Genomic DNA, 20,376 nt, shown 5'->3' with positions numbered 1-20,376 from the left:
AGTTTCTTGTAATACCCTCAGTATATTTTAAGAATTCAACAACTGTAACTTCTTAAATCATGGTTTAGGTAGAACCAAATTTGGTGAGAAACCAAAAAAGAACACAAATAATAACAATAAAAATAAAACACTGCATGCATGCTCAGTTGTATCCAACTCTTTGTGACCCTATGGAATGTAGCCCACCAGGTTCCTTGCTCATGGGACTCTCCAGGCAAGAATACTGGAGTGGGTTGTCATTTCCTCCTCCAGGGAATCTTCCTGACCCAGGGATTGAACCCACTTCTCCGGCATCTCCTGCATTGCAGGTGGACTCTTTACCACTGAGCCACCTGGTAAGCCTCCAAAATAAAATAATAACAATAATAACAAAGAGAAAAAGGAAGAAGAGAAATTTTTATGCAGCACCTAAGATGTGCTAGATACTGTGTTAAGCACTTTAACTGGATGGTGTCATTAAATCTTCATGCAATTCTACAAAGAGCTACTGTTCTTACTCCCATTTTGACTGATTAGAGAACTGAGGCTTGGGAGAAGTCAAATAATTTATCCAAGGTCATATGACTACTAAGAAGTAGGGCTGGATCAGGAAGTGTGTTTGCCTGACTCCAAAGAATAAACTCTCAGCCACATCATGATGAGTCATAAACACTGTCAATTTATCAAGTCTAATAATCAAATTCACCACAAAATAACTAAAATTCAATCCTCTATCCATTCCACATTTAATCAGAAATTAATTTTGTTTGAAACTGGAGCTGAAAAACACCAATGCCATATAATGTACTTGGCCACAGCCTCAAAACAAACACCTGAAATAGTCGTTTCAAAGGACTTATAGCCCTCTGAAATCATGGCACTTGACTATAAATAGAATTTTTATTTTTGTTTTTGTCTGTTTAAAACCATAAACATATTGATCCACACACAGAATTGTTCTGAATTGTGTTCCTTACTTCACAGTAGAGATTTTTTGAATCTCTACAGCCATTCTATATAATTATTTGTGTAATTCCAAAACAAAACCTAGCTATGTCCAGATATTTAGTTTCCTAATTAAAATACCATTCCACAAGAGAGGGCCAAGATCCCCACTAGAGAATTTAATTTTTTCTAAATTTCAAATTAACCAACATAGCTACCCATTCACATTACTTTAATTATAATTAGCAACATTTATTAATCTACTCCTATCAAATAATATTAGCTTTTGCCAACACATTAACACATTCAGATTTCTAATGATGTAACAAAGAAAGCTTAAACTCTGATCAGCAATTATTAAATATTTTTATTCTTTTGTTATTCTGAGGCAAAGGGAATAGCTAACAGCTCCTTAGATCATATAGCATGCTCTGGTGCAACATTTGTCACTTACTATATTGTGGCACATAAGTTAAAGCTAAAATAGCTATATTATTTCTGTAAGACTGTCATGGAATTAGACTATTCATGTCACAGACATAGACATAGCTTAGAGATAGAAAACGAGTGACAGAGACAATCACTTCTCTAGAGGGAAACGATAAACCTCTAGGCTTCTCCTGAATCCAATTCTAAGACTTTTTTGTTTGCTATTTTGGTAAATTATCTGAGGGATAGATTGCATGCTGAAGATGTTCTGGCAGAAAACATGAAGTTTTTCCACGTAATAAAATGTTTGGCTGAACTGAGATAAACTATAAACAAAAATTTCTGAGGCTGTGTGACCTGGCCAAAAAAATACTAAGAAAAGAATTTCATTATCAGCAAGTAAGTTTTGGAAAAAGTAATCTAAACTATTTATATATCTACATAGCTATACATCCTACCTTCAAATATCACAGGACACATAGTGTATTATCCATATCACAGCTGGCAATAACACACACACACACACACACACACACACACACTCACTCCTCCATACCAACATGGGAGTCAGACTGTGGAGCTGACTCTCCCTTGAATAAAACAACTTTATTTAAAAATGCCAACAAAGAAATATTGATAACCAAATAGAAAATATGATCAAAATTACACCAAACTGTGATACACAAGTTCTATAAAGCAACTGGGCATGATTCAGGAAAGAGCATTTTAAAAGAACAAGCTGCTGTCAGATGAGAAGAACCTGTGAAGATAAGAACCACATCATCTGGCAAGATAAAGAATGAGAAGGAATATTTTCAAAGAATTTAAAAGCATGAGCAGTGTAAATAAGGTGAACATAACCATCCAAATCCTAAAATATTTTAATGAAGGCAAGGCATCTGAAATTTGAGAGAGAAATTTTGAGCAGACAAGTAGTCCCACACATGGACCCCTCTTGGGAAATCCCCACTGCTGAAAACACTCTGAGAAGTAGGTTCCCATGATTATGTCTATATTTCATGGTCTTGCTCCCCCAGCTCAGTATGGCCAGTCAAGTTTTTACCTGAGATTTTAAAAATTAAGACTATTTTATAGAGCAGTTTAAGATTCACAGCTAGAGCAGCAAGCGGCACTGGAGCAGCGAGCAGCCGAGAGGAGATACCCCACGTCCAAGGTAAGGAGCAGCGGCTGCACTTTGCTGGAACAGTCATGAAGAGATACCCCACATTCAAGGTAAGAGAAACCCCACTAAGATGGTAGGTGCTGAGAGAGGGCATCAGAGGGCAGACAGACTGAAACCACAATCACAGAAAACTAGCCAGTCTAATCACGTGGACCACAGCCTTGTCTAACTCAGTGAAACTAAGTCATGCCAAGTAGGGTCACCCAAGACGGACAGGTGATGGTGGAGAGTTCTGACAAAATGTGGTCCACTGGAGAAGGGAATGGCAAACCACTTCAGTATTCTTGTCTTGAGAACCCCATGAATAGTATGAAAAGGCAAAAAGATAGGACACTGAAAGATGAACTCCCCAGGTGGGTAGGTGTCCAATATGCTACTGAAGATCAGTGGAGAAATAACTCCAGAGAGAATGAAGAGAGGGAGCCAAAGCAAAAACGACACCCAGTTGTGGATGTGACTGGTGATAGAAGCAAGGTCCGATGCTGTAAAGAGCAATATTGCATGGGAACCTGGAATGTTAGGTCCATGAATCTAGGCAAATTGGAAGTGATCAAACAGGAGATGGCAAGAGTGAACGTCGACATTCTGGGAATCAGCGAACTAAGATGGACTGGAATGGGTGAATTTAACTCAGATGACCATTATATCTAATACTGTGGGCAGGAATCCCTTAGAAGAAATGGAGTAGCCATTATAGTCAACAGAAGAGTCTGAAATGCAGTACTTGGATGCAATCTCAAAAACGGCAGAATGATCTCTGTTCATTTCCAAGGCAAACCATTCAATATCACAGTAATCCAAGTCTATGCCCCAACCAGTAATGCTGAAGAAGCTGAAGTTGAATGGTTCTATGAAGACCTACAGAACCTTGTAGAACTAACACCCAAAAAAGATGTCCTTTTCATTACAGGAGACTGGAATGAAAAAGTAAGAAATCAAGAAACACCTGGAGTAACGCAAATTTGGCCTTGAAGTACAGAATGAAGCAGGGCAAAGGCTCATAGAGTTTTGCCAAGAGAACGCATTGGTCATAGCAAACACCCTCTTCCAACAACACAAGAGAAGACTCTGCACATGGACATCACCAGATGGCCAACACTGAAATCAGACTGATTATATTCTTTGCAGCCAAAGATGGAGAATCTCTATAAAGTCAGCAAAAACAAGGCCAGGAGCAGACTGTGGCTCAGATCATGAACTCCTTATTGCCAAATTCAGACTTAAATTGAAGAAAGTAGGGAAAACCACTAGACCATTCAGGTATAACCTAAATCAAATCCTTAATGATTATACAGTGGAAGTGAGAAATAGATTTAAAGGACTAGATCTGATAGACAGAGTGCCTGATGAACTATGGATGGAGGTTTGTGACATTGTACAGGAGACAGGGATCAAGACCATCCCCAAGAAAGAGAAATACAAAAAAAGAAAAATGGCTGTCTGAGGAGGCCTTACAAAAAGCTGTGAAAAGAAGAGAAGCAAAAAGCAAGGGAGAAAAGAAAAGATATACCCATTTGAATGCAGAGTTCCAAGAACAGCAAGGAGAGATAAGAAGGCCTTCCTCAGAGATCAGTGCAAAGAAATAGAGGAAAACAATACAATGGGAAAGACTAGAGATCTCTTTAAGAAAATTAGAGATACCAAGGGAACACTTCATGCAAAGATGGGCTCAATAAAGGACAGAAATGGTATAGACCTAACAAAAGCAGAAGATAAGAAGAAGAGGTGGCAAGAATACACAGAAGAACTGTACAAAAAAGATCTTCATGCTAGACAATCATGATGGAGTGATCACTCACCTAGAGCCAGATATCCTGGAATGTGAAGTCAAATGGGCCTTAGGAAGCATCACTACCAACAAAGCTAGTGGAGGTGATGGAATTCCAGCTGAGCTATTTCAAATTCTAAAAGATGATGCTGTGAAAGTGCTACACTCACTATGCCAGTAAATTTGGAAAACTCAGCAGTGGCCACAGGACTGAAAAAGGTCAGTTTTCATTCCAATCCCTAAGAAAGGCAATGCCAATGAATGCTCAAACTACCACACAATTGCACTCATCTCAGACGCTGCTAAAGTAATGCTGAAAATTCTCCAGGTCAGGCTTCAGCAATACGTAAACCATGAACTTCCTGATGTTCAAGCTGGTTTTAGAAAAGGCAGAGGAACCAGAGATCAAATTGCCAACATCTGCTGGATCATCAAAAAAGCAAGAGAATTCCAGAAAAACATATATTTCTGCTTTATTGACTATGCCAAAGCCTTTGACTGTGTGGATCACAATAAACTGTGGAAAATTCTTCAAGAGACAGGAATACAAGACCACCTGACCTGCCTCTTGAGAAACCTGTATGCAGGTCAGGAAGCAACAGTTAGAACTGGACATGGAACAACAGACTGGTTCCAAATCTGGAAAGGAGTACATAAAAGGCTGTATATTGTCATCCTTCTTATTTAACTTATATGCAGAGTACATCATGAGAAACGCTGGGCTAGATAAAGCACAAGCTGGAATCAAGATTGCTGGGAGAAATATCAATAACCTCAGATATGCAGATGACACCACCCTTATGGCAGAAAGTGAAGAGGAACTAAAGAGCTTCTTGATGAAAGTGAAAGAGGAGACTGAAAATATTGGCTTAAAGCTCAATATTTAGAAAACTAAGATCATGGCATCTGGTCCTGTCACTTCATGCCAAATAGATGGGGAAACAGGGGAAACAGTAGCTGATTTTATTTTTGGGGACTCCAAAATCACTGCAGATGGTGATTGCAGCCATGAAATTAAAAGACACTTACTCCTTGGAAGGAAAGTTATGACCAAACTAGACAGCATATTAAAAAGCAGAGACATTACTTTGCCAGCAAAGGTCGATCTAGTCAAAGCTATGGTTTTTCCAGTGATCATGTATGGATGTGAGAGTTGGACTATAAACAAAGCTGAGCGCCAAAGAATTGATGCTTTTGAACTGTGGTGTTGGAGAAGACTCTTGAGAGTCCCTTGGACTGCAAGGAGATCCAACCAGTCCATCCTAAAGGAGATCAGTCCTGGGAGTTCATTGGAAGGACTGATGTTGAAGCTGAAACTCCAATACTTTGGCCACCTGATGCGAAGAGCTGACTCATTTGAAAAGACCCTGAAGCTGGGAAAGATTGATGGCAGGAGAAGGGGACAACATAGGATGGGATGGTTGGATGGCATCACCGACTCAATGGACATGAGTTTGGGTAAACTCCGGGAGTTGGTGATAAACAGGGAGGCCTGGCATGCTGTGGTCCATGGGGTCACAAAGAGTTGGAGGAGACTGAACTGAACTGAAGTTTCACAGCAAAACTGAGATTAAGGTAAAGTAATTTCCCCTATGCCCTCTACTTCCACAAATGCATAGTCTCATTCAGCTCAATATAAAAAAAAATCAACAACCTGATTAAAAAATGGGCAGAAAACCTAATTCGACATTTTTCCAAAGAATACATTCAGGTGGTTAACAGGCATGTGAAAAGATGCTCAACATTGCTGATTATTAGAGGAATGCAAATCAAAATCACAATGAGCTATCACCTCACACTTGTCAGAATGGCCATCATCAAAAATCTCCAAATAACAAATGTTAGTGAGGATGTGGAGAAAAGGGAAGGTTTGTACATTGTTGGTGAGGGGATATGAATTGGTGCACCCACTATAGAAAATGGTCTGGAGGTTCCTCAAAAAACTAAAAATAGAGCTACTATATGATCCAGCAATTTCACACTTTGATGAATATCTGAAGAAAATGAAAAGAGTAATTTGAAAAGATCCATGTACCTCAGTGTACATAGCAGCACTGTTTACAATAGAAGTAACCCAAATGTCCATCAACACTTCATAAAGAAAATGTGATTTTGTTGTTGTTTAGTCTCTCAGTCCTGTCTGACTCTTTGTGACCCCATGTACTGAAGATGTGATATATATTTATATAACATATATATCACATATACGTGTGTGTATCTGTGTGTATATGTGTATATATCACATATGTACCTATGTATGTGTGTATTTGTCTATTCTTGGAAAATAGTCTTATTGCACTAGCCAGAATTTCCACTGTGTAGAAAAAGGAGTGGTGAGAGGGGACATCCTTGCCTTTTATGGACTTTTCTTAAATTGGACCTAAGAAAAGAGAGCAGATCCCTCTCTGGAGATATATGGATCAGCAGCTTTGTTTCACATTCCAAAAAGTCAGAATGGTGCCCATCCACAGTGAGAATCACTAAGAGGATCCTGACTAAGGAGAATAGAAAATTTGTTTTCCAAATCAAGAAACTTTTGAGAGTGAAAGTAGTGTCATTAATAGTTAAACCAAGAGAACTGGCATAAACTGGAATGTCTTGGAAAAACTCAGACGTATGTTCCCCTTAGCTCTTGCTATAAACAGAGAGAACAATGAGAGGAATCATGGCTATTCTTTTTTTTTTTTTAATGTATTCAGTATTTGAATATTGCAGAGGCTGGTTTTGAAAAAGAACAATATTCACTTTAATTGCTGTTCAGTTCAGTTCAGTTCAGTCATTCAGTCATGTCCGACTCTTTGCGACCCCATGGACCACAGCACGCCCGGCCTCCCTGTTTACCACCAACTCCCAGAGTTTACCCAAACTCATGTCCATTGAGTCGGTGATGCCATCCAACCATCTCATCCTGTGTTGTCCCCTTCTCCTCCTGCCCTTAATCTTTCCCAGCATCGGGATCGTTTCAAATGAGTCAGTTCTTCATATCAGGTGGCCAAAGTATTGGAGTTTCAGCTTCAACATCAGTCCTTCCAATAAACACCCAGGACTGATCTCCTTTAGGATGGACTGGTTGGATCTCCTTGCAGTCCAAGGGACTCTCAAGAGTCTTCTCCAACACCACAGTTCAAAAGCATTAATTCTTCAGCCCTCAGCTTTGTTTATAGTCCAACTCTCACATCCATACATGATCACTGGAAAAACCATAGCTTTGACTAGACAGAACTTTGATGGCAAAGTAATGTCTCTGCTTTTCAATATGCCGTCTAAGTTGGTCATAATTTTCCTTCCAAGGAGTAAGCATCTTTTAATTTCATGGCTGCAATCACCAGCTGCAATGATTCTGGAGCCCCCAAAAATAAAGTCTGCCACTGTTTCCGCTGTTTCCCCATCTATTTGCCATGAAGTGATGGGACCAAATGTCATGATCTTAGTTTTCTGAATGTTGAGTTTTAAGCCAACTTTTTCCATTCTCCTCTTGCACTTTCATCAAGAGGCTCTTTAGTTCCTCTTCACTTTCTGCCATAAGGGTGGTGTTATCTGCATATCTGAGGTTATTGATATTTCTTCCGGCAATCTTGATTCCAGCTTCAGATTCAGGATATAAAAAAATTCAGCCTCACACAATGAGTGCATATGAGTCCTGTTCATAACCATTTTAGATAATTGGATTTTTTTCTTTGCTACTAAACTAAAACTACATGAGTGTTGGTTTTCAAAAGGTTAGTTGCAATGTAGAACCTAAAACTCTATCACTGAATATTTTTGTACTCTGTTACGTTAAAATATATAGGTCTGTCTTGCACATTTAATTGATGGTTATTTTAACCAGCATATGCACTTTAGATGGGTGGTATTTATGATAAAGCAGAGTTAGAAATTTGCCAGACTTTATATAAACTATGCTGTATTTGAGCCTTTGTGTAATCAACATGTATAGACATTCCTTTCCAATTTATTGGACTTACTGTTAATAGATTTTAAAGAGGAAATACTGGTAGTTTGTTTTGATTTATTTAATATGATAGCATGTTTTAAGTAAAGAAGGCAATCCTCAATTATAACATTCTTTGGGGAATACACAATCTATTTTGTGGTGATTTGCTATATTGAAGGGCTGATAAATAATGCATTTTGGCAAAAACCAGGAAATGGTAAGAGCAGCAGAAAGGCAGTGCAGTGCAGTGGTGGGAGCATACAATTCACGATTGAAGGTCTTGTCTCAGTACAGTCTTATGAAGAATTTTAAAAGGGGTACATGTGGAATCACTAGATAAACTCTGACATACTGCAAACTTGTCAATTATCATATTTTGGAATTTACACTTAGTTAAATGTTTATGGTTGATAAAAATTATTAGAGGTAAGTGACAGATTTGACATACATCTCTGGTATTTGATATTTATGTCATGGAAAAAAACTAGGCTTTACGGTAGTATGAGCCTTGGGGCAGATCATGGCTGTAGTTTGCTGATACCCAGGATACATACTCTCTTTCATTTTCTGGAACAGCTCCCAGACATGGGGCAACATTTGTGAGGGAAAAACCACCCTCTGAGGTTCAGTGCTGCATATATATAATATATTATAATGGTTTATCAATATACATGTTCCTTAGTATCTAAGAGTTCCTTTTCCTTTATCATAATATCAACTGTTCATCAATTTATTGGCTCTCTGTTAATAACTATGAAGAAATAAGATATAAGTCATGGTCAGTCAATAAGGTGAGGTAAACAAAAAAAGTAACCCACCTGCAGTCCAGTACCAAAATATACATAAAGGTGACAACAGTAATCAGAATCCCTACTTGACAAAGTTTCTCCTGCACCCACTCTGTAATGCAGATACTTTGCTTCCTCCCACCCCTGACATCCTTCCCTACTGATGTGCCCTTGACCACCTAACTTCCTACTGTTTCTGTCCCCTGACGTCCTTTGCATCTCTTCCTAGCTTCTCTAGAATCATTTCTGACTTATCTATTTCCTTGTGGATCAGGTTTCCTTGTGCTGACTGTGGAGTATGTAACCACTCTGACATGGCTTTAGAATCACTTCTCAGAAATTAAGCCATGCTAAGCAGTCCAAGGGCTTCACAGGCGGCACCAGTGGTAAAGAACCCGCCTGCCAATGCAGGAGACATAAGAAATGCAGGTTCGATCCTTGGGTCAGGAAGATCCCCTGGAGGAGGGCATGCAACCCGCTCCAGTATTCTTGCCTGGAGAATACCATGGACAGAGGAGTCTGGAGGGCTACAGTCCATAAGAGCATAAAGAGTTGGACATGACTGAAGCGACTTAGCACACATGCAAGCAGTCCAATAAGCTAGCCAGGAACCATGTACTGTGCTCTGTGTGTGTGTGTGTGTGTGTTCAGTCGCTAAGTCATGTCCAACTCTTTGTAACCCCGTGGACTATAGCCTACCAGGCTCCTCTATCCATGGGAGTTCCCAGGCAAGAATGGAGTGGGTTGCTATTTCCTCCTCCAGGGGATCTTCCTGACCCGGGGATCGAACCTGCATCTCTTACACTGGCAGGTGGATTCTTTACCACTTGAGCCATCTAGAAAGCCCAGGGTTTCTGAGGCCTTGTTAAGTAGGGACTATAGAGTACAAGCTGTGACAACATACCTATAGCAAGTGTCCCGAAGAGCCCCCATCTTCCTTGATGTTGCACTCAGAGGAAGAAGTAGTACCTCTAGCAAATCTGGTCACATTCCTCTTTGCTTGACACCAGGCCTACCTACAGATTCTGTTGGCCATTTCCATGCTTAATACCAGGTGAAAACCTCACATAGTTGTTCCAAAGTAAAAGGAAGTATTACCAGAACAATGAAATGAAGTAATGAGATGAAAAATGATAATAAAAATAGCACATCACAGAAGGAAGCCGGTCTTATTTAAAATGAGATAAATTTAGATAAAAATGGCCAAAGACCTTGGAATCAGAGAAGCCATGAGTCAAGAGTTATTGAATCCATCCCCTCTCTTAGTGTAGAGATTTCTTGCACAAGGGCTGAAAAGTCAAATGCGTGTATAGGTACCAGCGGGTAATAAAAAAAGCATTTGCCATACAATAAGGAATGGTGGGGATGGTGGTAAACAGGAAAATGCATGTCTTGTCCACATGGGGCCGTCCTTCCATAGCTCAGTCCAATCGTTGTCTGTGAGTAAGTTTAATGTTGCTAGACCTTTCGATTTTTTAAGAACTGGAAATCCAGATTTTTGGTGATTTTTAAAAATTATTAAATATTAGCAACTTATTCAAATGTTTTAAAATATTGCCTCAAGTTAAAGAAAACCTGGATGTGAACCAGACCTGATTCACAGTGGTGACTTTTTCTCTATGAAAAACCAGACTGATAGCGCAATAAACATTTCAACACCTCTAATCCTGAATGTTTCCCTATTCTGAACCAAATCTTTCAATATTAGTGTAACTTCCACTTAATATAACTCTATTCTCTGGATCAACACAGGAGAATCCTGTTCCTGTACTTGCTTTTTGCTCTTGAAATTTGTCTTCCAAAAACAAAATGCCTACGCTTTTATTGGAGAAGGCAATGGCACCCCACTCCAGTACTCTTGCCTGGAAAATCCCATGGATGGAGGAGCCTGGTGGCCTGCAGTCCATGGGGTCACTAAGAGTCGGACACGACTGAGCGACTTCACTTTCACTTTTCACTTTCATGCATTGGAGAAGGAAATGGCAACCCACTCCAGTGTTCTTGCCTGGAGAATCCCAGGGACGGGGGAGCCTGATGGGCTGCCATCTATGGGGTCGCACAGAGTCGGACACAACTGAAGCAACTTAGCAGCAGCAGCAGCAAGCTTTTATTACCTCTTTCCTTTTCTAATCCATCCAGTCCCTCTTTGTTCTCCAAACTATCTTTTTTTCTTTAATTTTTTGTTGAGTTGTGCTTTTCTTTCAATTGTTTTCATCTTGCTCTTTCTGAAGTACCTATAGTGACTCTCTACTGCATTTTATTTCAAGAGCCTTCATGATCTGACCCATGGTTACCATATAAACCTCCTAGTTTATATCTTCTGCTCTAACACGTTGTTGTTATTGTCACTGTTCAGTCACTAAGACGTGTCTGACTCTTTGCGACCCCAGGGACTTCCCTATCCCTCACTGTCTCCCGGAAGCAGCATACCAGGGTTCCCTATCCTTCACTGTCTCCCTGGATTTGCTCAAACTCATGTCCATTACGTCGGTGATGCCATCCAACCATTTCATCCTCTGTCACCCACTTCTCCTGCCCTCTATCTTTCCCATCATCAGGGTCTTTTCCAATGAGTCGGCTCTTCACATCAGGTGTCCAAAGTATTCATCTTCAACATCAGTCTTACCAATGAATATTCAGGGTTGATTTCCTTCAGGATTAACTGATTTGATCTCCTTGCTGTCCAAGGGACTATCAAGAGTCTTCTCTAGCACCACAGTTTGAAAGCATCAATTCTTTGGCCCTCAGCCTTTCTTATGGTCCAACTATCACCTCCATACATGACTAACATGTATATAATGTTATTAGTGGGAAATAATTCCATTCCTGATGTTTCTTTCCAAGGGAGTGAAAGTCTACTGCATTCTGCTCCTGGCTTCTCTCTGTCACTTTCCTGGCTCCACCTTTGGGATATGGAAGTGATTTGTCTGATAAGTAAATCTGAGGTGAATAAACTGGACATCACAGATCAGCTTTCCTTTCTCCTACTGGGACTGAGTGACCCACAGAGGACAGAAGTCCTCCATCAGAACAGAATAAGGCTTTGGCCTCTAGTCTTCTTTTAACTTGTATAGACTCTGGTTAGAGAACTAGGGAGCTATTAATTAGGCCCTCTGAAAAATATAACCACCACATTCCCTCTCAACTCTGAAGATTCAGCCCAACTCAGAAATTGCCCCCATTGATCATTGCGACTAAAGGGATTAATTCCAGAGAATTTAAGTAACTTGCCCCCAAACTAGTCAGTAGTAGGCATGAGTTTTATGTTGATAACAACAAAGTCCCTTATTTTTTCATTCTAAGTGCAACCATTAGGAAACACTTGATAGAGTTTTCAAAGTAGAAGATTAAGTAAGGCTAAGTTAGAGGAGGATCTCATTAGCATGCAAGGAACAAAATCTTTGGCAAAAACATCAGTGAGACGAAAACAGTCTCATTGTAAGCCTGAAAAAGACCCCATTCAACTCCATCTTCATAATCTAGTCCGCAGTCACTGGTAGACTTGAGGGCAGCAGTTAAACTTTGACATTTTCTGTACCCTCTCCATCCCAAACAACTTCAGCTAAGTCAGTTTTCAAATTTAAAGCATCTCTAGAAACAAGATACTGTTTAACATAAAGGCAATAAAAAAATATGATGTCTCCTTATTGTCTTTTTCACCTTCAGTATGTTTTACCAAGATTCATTTACATTAGTGACATACGTGGAGAGTTAGTCAAAAAAGGACACAACATTCCACACATCATCAAGGAGACTATCTTTCCATTGATCTATATTGACATGAACTAGCAACATGGCTGACATTTCCCCTTCTTGGACGTGAATTTTGCCCCGTTACTGAAATTCCTTTCTTGCGCTTCATAAATCTGACAGTGTGAGCCTCAGGAAGTCCAATTATCAAAGTACTGGCTGGCATTACCTCTAGTGGGCTAGAAAATGAGCAATTCTGTGTTTCCAAGGACTCTGGCTATTTAGAGTGAAAACAGAAAGGACCCCAAGGACCTATAAAAGATGCAAAATTATTCAAGCAGTGAAATTTATTTATTTTTTTCTGTTCTTCAGACTACCAACTGAAGAATCTGCCAATCACTTTAGATTTTAATGTGCTGGGAATTAAAGGAATTACTATATATAGCAGCATTTTAGCTGGCAAAGAACTATCAGTTTTAAATTAAGACTTTTTTTTCCAATGAAGCATTTAGTGCATCAGAGAAACTATTCAGCAAGAAGCCTCCTTCTCCTTTTCCCACCCTGAGGCCATAACCCCAGTCACTCTACCATAAACACAAATGTTCATTGAAATAGAAGATCCTTTGAAACCCATCCAAACATTTCTCTCCACTCCCTCTACTCACACGCTTCTAAAACCTTTAAAATTTATTTTTTAATTAGAGGATAAGTGCTTTATAATGTTGTATTGGATTCTGCCATACAACAGCAGGAATCAGCCATAATTATATATATATATATATATATCCTCTCCCTTTTTAGCCTCCTTCCTTCACCCCATCCCATGCCAGTAGGTCATCACAGAGCACCAGGCTGGGCTCCCTGTGTTATATACCAACCACTCACCAGCTATCTGTTTTACGCACGATAGTGTATATATGTTAATGCTACTTTCTCAATTTGTCTTTTCTTCTCCTTCCCACAGTGAGTCCGAAAGTCCTTTCTCCATATTTGTATCTCCATTCCTCCCTTGCAAATAGGTTCATTGGTACTATTATTCTAGATTCCATACACACGTGTTAATATATAATACTTGTTTTTCTCTTTCTGATTTACTTCACTCTGTATAACAGGCTCTAGATTCATCCACCTCATTACTACTGACTCAAATTCGTTCTTTATTATGGTTGAGTAACATTCCATTCTATATATACCACATCTTCTTTATCCATTCATCTGTCGATGAACATGCCTCTAATATTAAGATTAAAAAAAATGAACATACAGATAAATAAATATCACAGGCCTATGGAGTAAAATATAAGGAAAGATGGACATAGTCACAGAGGGTCCTAGCTGCTCATCAACTAGCCCATGGCAATCTAATCTCTCTCTTTTCTGGGCACAAAGTAAAACTACATTTCTCAGCCTCCCCTGCAGTTGTAAGAAGCCATATGATTGAGTTCTGACCAATGGGATGCAGGCAGAAAAAAATGAACATCACTTCCAGACAAAAAGTATTTGTCAGTAGATTAACACTTGATGTCACCATTTTGTTAATCCTTTCCCTGCCCAGCTGCTGCTACTGCTGCTAAATCACTTCAGTCGTGTCCGACTCTGTGTGACCCCATAGACGGCAGCCCACCAGGCTCCCCCATCCCTGGGACTCTCCAGGCAAGAACACTGGAGTGGGTTGCCATTTGCTTCTCCAATGCATGAAAGTGAAAAGTGAAAGGGAAGTCACTCAGTCATGTCCGACTCTTTGCGACCCCATGGACTGCAGCCCACCAGGCTCCTCCATCCATGGGATTTTCCAGGCAAGAGTACTGGAATGGGGTACCATCGCCTTCTCCATCCCTACCCAGCTAGGACCTGGTATTTGTGACATTTTTTCTGCTCACTCTGCTTTGAGGAGCTCTAATGGGTGATTGTGTATTAATCTAAGCCTTTGACTTTATTCTCAATGGCCTTCAGAAGTCTAGAATATGCTGATCCCATTCAGTGCTCTGATACAGGTGAGACAGATATCAGTCTCTCAGACAGCACTACAAAAAAGTTGGAATTTTGGACATGTAGCCCGATCTTTTCCCTCCCTTTGGGATTTTTTTTGGACATGTGGCCCAGTCCTTTCGCTCCCTTTGGGATTTTTTTCATTCTCTAACTCAGTACTGAGCCAAGAGGAAAGGCTATGGTGAGTCCTTGCATATTAATCCCAAGAACTGCCTTTGCTTTTAAAAGCTCCCAAGGCAGGGAGGGTGTTGACCTATCAGCACTCACATTCAGGCAAGGAAGAATCCAGTATGTGGTCTATGCCCACAGAAAAGTCAGAATGTTGGACACACAGCCTAATCTTTTCTTTCCTTATCCAGGGAGCTGGAAGTTTCCCATCATGTGGGACTGTACCAAAGGGAAGGATTATGGCAAAATGGAGCCTCAGATTCTCCTCCCAGCTTTAGTGTGGCTTGTTTTGCTCTCTTTAGTGATAGAATCATTTCAACTGATTTCTTGAGGAAAAAAGGGAAAATTGGTCCATGTCTTGTTGTGGAATCAGTGTGTCCATGGGAAAGAAAATGACAGAAGTCTCCCTATTCCCTCACCTTGCTCCATCTTAACCATTTTTAAGTACACACATCAGTGGCATTAAAAACACTCACAACGTCGTGCTACTGCCACTGCCATCAATTCACAGATCTTTTCTTCTCATGAAACTGGAACTCTATACTTATTAAGCAATAATACACCATTCCTCACTCTCCCCTTTTCATACTGTTCGTGCAGTTCTCAAGGCAAGAATACTGAAGTGGTTTGCCATTCACTTCTCCAGTGGATCATGTTTTGTTCCAACTCTCCACCATGACCCAACCATCTAGGGTGGCTCTGCATGGCATGGCTCATAGCTTCATTGAGTTACACAAGGCTGTGACCCATGTGATCATTTTGGTTAGCTTTCTGTGATTGTGGTTTTTCTTCTAGAGGCTATGGGATTATAGTTTTTGCTTCTTCTTATAGTTCTTGCCTCTGCCCTGTGATGGATAAGGATAAGAGGTCTGTGCAACACAAGAAGGGCAATATTAAAGAATGTTCAAAATATTGGACAATTGCACTCATCTCCCATGCTAGTAAGGTCATGCTTAAAATCTTGTATGCTAGACTTCAGCATTACTTGAACCAAGAACTTCCAGACCATTTTACCTGTCTCCTGAGAAACCTGTATGGGAGTTAAGAAGTAACAGAACCCTGTATGGAATAACTGATTGGGTCAGGACTGAGAAAAGAGTATGACAGGGCTGTCTGTTGTCACCCTGTTTCTTTAACTTATATGCTGAGCACATTATGAGAAATACTGGACTGGATGAGTTACAATCTGGAATCAAGATAGGTGGGAGAAACATCAACAACCTCAGATATGCAGATGATACCACTCTAGTGACAGAAAGTGAAAAGGAACTAAAGAACCTCTTGATGAGGGTGAAGGAGGAGAATGAAAAAGCCGGCTTTAACTAAATATTAAAAAAACTAAGATCATGACATCTGGCCATTACTTCAAAAGGTGGAAGCAGTGACAGATTTCATTTTCTTGGGCTTTAAATCATTGCAGATGGTGACTACAGTCATGAAATCAGAAGATGATTGCTTCTTGGCAGGAAAGCTATGACAAGACAAAGCTATGACCTAGACAGTGTGTTGAAAAGCACTCTGCTGACAAAGGTCCATATAGTCAAGGCTATGGTCTTCCCACTGGTCACATACAGTTGTGAGAGCTGGACCATAAAGAAGGCAGAGTGCCAAAGAATTGATGCCTTTGAACTGTGGCGCTGGAGAAGACTCCTCAGAGTCCCTTGGACAGTGAGGAGATCAAACCTGTCAATCTTAAAGGAAATCAACCCTGAACACTCATTGGAAGAACTGATGCTCAAGATGAAGCACCAGTATTTTGTCACCTGATGATGTGAACAGCCGACTCATTGGAAAAGTTCCTGATGCTGGAAAAGATTGAAAGCAGAAGAGGGTGTCAGAAGATGAGATGGCTGGATGGCATCACTGATGTAATGGACATGAACTTGGGCAAACTCCAGGAAATGGTGAGGGGCAGGGAAGCCTGGTGTTCTGTAGTCCATGGGGTTGCAAAAAGTCGGACATGACTGGGCGACTGAACAACAACAATGGCATTATGTTTACATATTACTAAATAAGTAAACATAAATAGCTCTGGCCCTTGAAGTAGAGATAAACCAGTAAGGGAAACTATGAATGACATAAAAGTCTAAATAATTTGCTGCTGCTGCTGCTAAGTCACTTCAGTCATGTCCAACTCTGTGCAATCCCACAGACGGCAGCCCACCAGGCTCCCCCGTCCCTGGGATTCTCCAGGCAAGGACACTGGAGTGGGTTGCCATTTCCTTCTCCAAGGTATCAGTAATTTAACTCCTTAATGTTATATACCCACAAGCCCTATGCTCTAGAAAATAAATACAATCTGTATACTTATTAAAAAAAAAAAAAAAAAAGAGGTCTGTGCAATCTTCCTGATGGGAGGGTCTGGCCATGGGAACAACTGGGTCTTGCTCAGTGCTCAGCAAATCTTTAAACCAGTTGTCTGCTGGTCGGTGCGGCTGTGCTCCCTCTCTGTTAGCTGTTTGGCCTCAAGTGACCCAGTCCTGGAGTCTACAGGCTCCATATAAGGGCTACTGATGACCCCCGAAAGGACTTATGCCAACACGCACCTCCCAGGGCTGCTGCTGCTAGTGCCCTTGTCCCCATAGCAGGCCACTGCCGATCCAGGCCTCTGCAGAAGGACTTCAGCACTCACAGGCAGGTCTTGCTCCATTTCCTGTGGAATCACTGATCCTCTCCCTTGGGTCCTGGTGCACACAAGATTTTGTTTGTGCCTTTCAAAAATCTCTGTTTCCCCCAGTCCTGTGGAAGGTCTATAATCAAATCCCATTGATCTTCAAAGTCAGATTCCCTGGAGATTCCTGGTCCCTTTGCTGCATCCCCAGGTTGGGAAGTCTAATGTGGGGCCTAGAACTTTTGCAACAGTGCGAGAACTTCTTTGGCACTTTTGTTCTCCAGTTTGCGGGTCACCTACCTGGTGGGTATGGGATTTCATTTTATCATGGTTGTGGCCCTCCTACAGTCTCGTTGTGGTTTCTCCTTTGTCCTTGGACATGGGCTATGTTTTTTTTGGTGGGTTCCAACATCCTCCTGTCAATGGGTGTTCAACAGCTAGTTGTGATTTGGGTGCACTTGCAGGAGGAGATGAGCACAAGTCCTTCTACTCTGCCATCTTGGCTCTATGAGCTCTCTGGCACGGCCTGGGCCAGGGGGGTTGCATCGGCCCACCCACAAGGTCCAAACCTTCCGGTGACTGCGGCAGGTGCACTAAAAGTTAACCACCATTTTACCGTCTGTAAAATATCAATGAATTTGACTACTCTAGGTACTTATATTGGAGAAGGCAATGGCACCCCACTCCAATACTCTTGCCTGGAAAATCCCATGTCCGGAGGAGCCTGGAAGGCTGCAGTCCATGGGGTCGCTGAGGGTCGGACACGACTGAGCAACTTCACTTTCACTTTTCACTTTCACGCATTGGAGAAAGAAATGGCAACCCACTCCAGTGTTCTTGCCTGGAGAATCCCAGGGACGGGGAAGCCTGGTGGGCTGCCGTCTATGGGGTCACACAGAGTCAGACACGACTGACACGACTTAGCAGCAGCAGAAGCATACACAGAGTTGGACACGACTGAAGCAACTTAGCAGCAGCAGGTACTCATATAAGTGGAATCACAGGGTATTTGGCCTGTTGTGACTGGCTTATTTCATTAAAATAATGTCCTCCAGGTTCATCTGTGTTGTCACATGTGTTTCATCTTGAGTCTTTGAAAATTATAAGAAAACCAGAATCTAAAGCCAGCAGTGAAAACGACAAAGATATGATTTAACTTACACATTAGAACTGTCAAAGATCTCAAAAACTGACAGTGCCAGTTAACAGAAAAAAAGAAAGAGGACGACATAGAAGAGGGCTTCCCTGGTAGCTCAGTGGTAAGGAATCTGCCTGCCAATGTGGGAGACACAGGCTGGATGCCTGGTCTGCGGGGATCCCACGTGCCACGAAGCAGCTAGGCCCATGCACCACAACTATTGAGCCTGTGCTCTAGCGCCTGGGAACCGTGACCACTGAGCCCACGAATCGCAACTACTGAGATCCACGTCTACTGAGGTCTGCAGCTACTGTGGTCTGCATGCCCTGAGCCTGCGCTTCAGTGAGAGGGGCCACCACAATGAGAAGCCTGCGCGCTGCAACTAGAGAAAAGCCCACATGTCAAGAAAGACCCAGCACAGCCAAAAGTAAATACATACTGAGACATAGAATATAGGAAATGGGAGAGGTAACAAAAAAGAAAGGGTATGAGAATCCTCAGAATGATGATAAAGAGAGATGCCTGATGACAGTGGTCCTTAGACAGAGAGGGGCAACTGGTTCAGATGGAAGAAGGTCAGAGGGCTCTGGGAGAAATCTTGTCAAGAAGATCAATTGATAAAAGACACAATACAGATGAATATAATAAAAAGAGACAGACAGCTAGAGGAATGTGGCCTTGAGTTAGTGCTATATGTTGTACATAGAAAATAAACAAATATAAAAAGACAATTATTAAGTCCAAGGAAAGCAAATTTGAGCAGAAAAAGAAAAGTTATCCTAGAATATCAACTATCAATAGCATTTTATAGCAATAAAAACATTAACTCCAAATATTAATCTAAACAAAATTATGATATGACTAAATTAGGTCAGATATATGGGAAGGGGGAGCCTGGTAGGCTGCAGTCCATGGGGTCGCGAAGAGTCGGACACGACTGAGCAACTTCACTTTCACTTTTCACTTTCATGCATTGGAGAAGGAAATGGCAGCCCACTCCAGTGTTCTTGCCTGGAGAATCCCAGGGACAGGGGAGCCTGGTGGGCTGCCGTCTATGGGGTCGCACAGTGTTGGACATGACTGAAGCGACTTAGCAGCAGCATGGGAAAGGTATGTTCTCATTTACCATAGCAGAAAATCAATAGATTTTGTATAAGCTCTCCTAAAAATATGTAGTAATATAAGCATGTTATTTAGGTAATGAAAGTAAATACCAAAAGAATCAGCTAAGATTGTTTAACATATTTGCTTCTAAGAAAGGAGAAATAGAAAAGATAAAAAAGTCAAGATAGAAGCTGTTATTTTTTTTCTTGTAAGAAAACCTTTAGAATTATTTGACTCTTTACATACATTTAAAACTTCAGTGCAAATTTAAAACCTAATTAAAGACAATAGCCTTACGCTTACAAATTATCTTCATCTATACCCACCAACATGATGAGCTCGACAGACAGTGAGTAAATACAGCATTTTGTATTTTGATTGTTATATACAGCCATCTAGGAAAATAGACACATGCATGTTTTTAATTATAAAGTTAACAGGTTCATGACAACTAAAAACAATATGCAATCCTGAATTGATCCTGGACCCAAAGACAGATCTATCTATCTATCACATTATTGGAATAATTGCCAAAATTAGAATAAGGCCCATATTATTATTGAATAATATTCCATTAATGTTATCTCCTGATTTTGATAATTGTACTATGGTTATATAAGAGAATTTCTCTCTTCTTTAGAAATATACAC

This window comes from Bubalus kerabau, chromosome 3 (assembly GCF_029407905.1).
Source record: "Bubalus kerabau isolate K-KA32 ecotype Philippines breed swamp buffalo chromosome 3, PCC_UOA_SB_1v2, whole genome shotgun sequence".
NCBI lineage: Eukaryota > Metazoa > Chordata > Mammalia > Artiodactyla > Bovidae > Bubalus > Bubalus kerabau.
The sequence above is the reverse complement of the archived record's forward strand: the minus strand, read 5'-3'. Positions refer to the sequence as shown.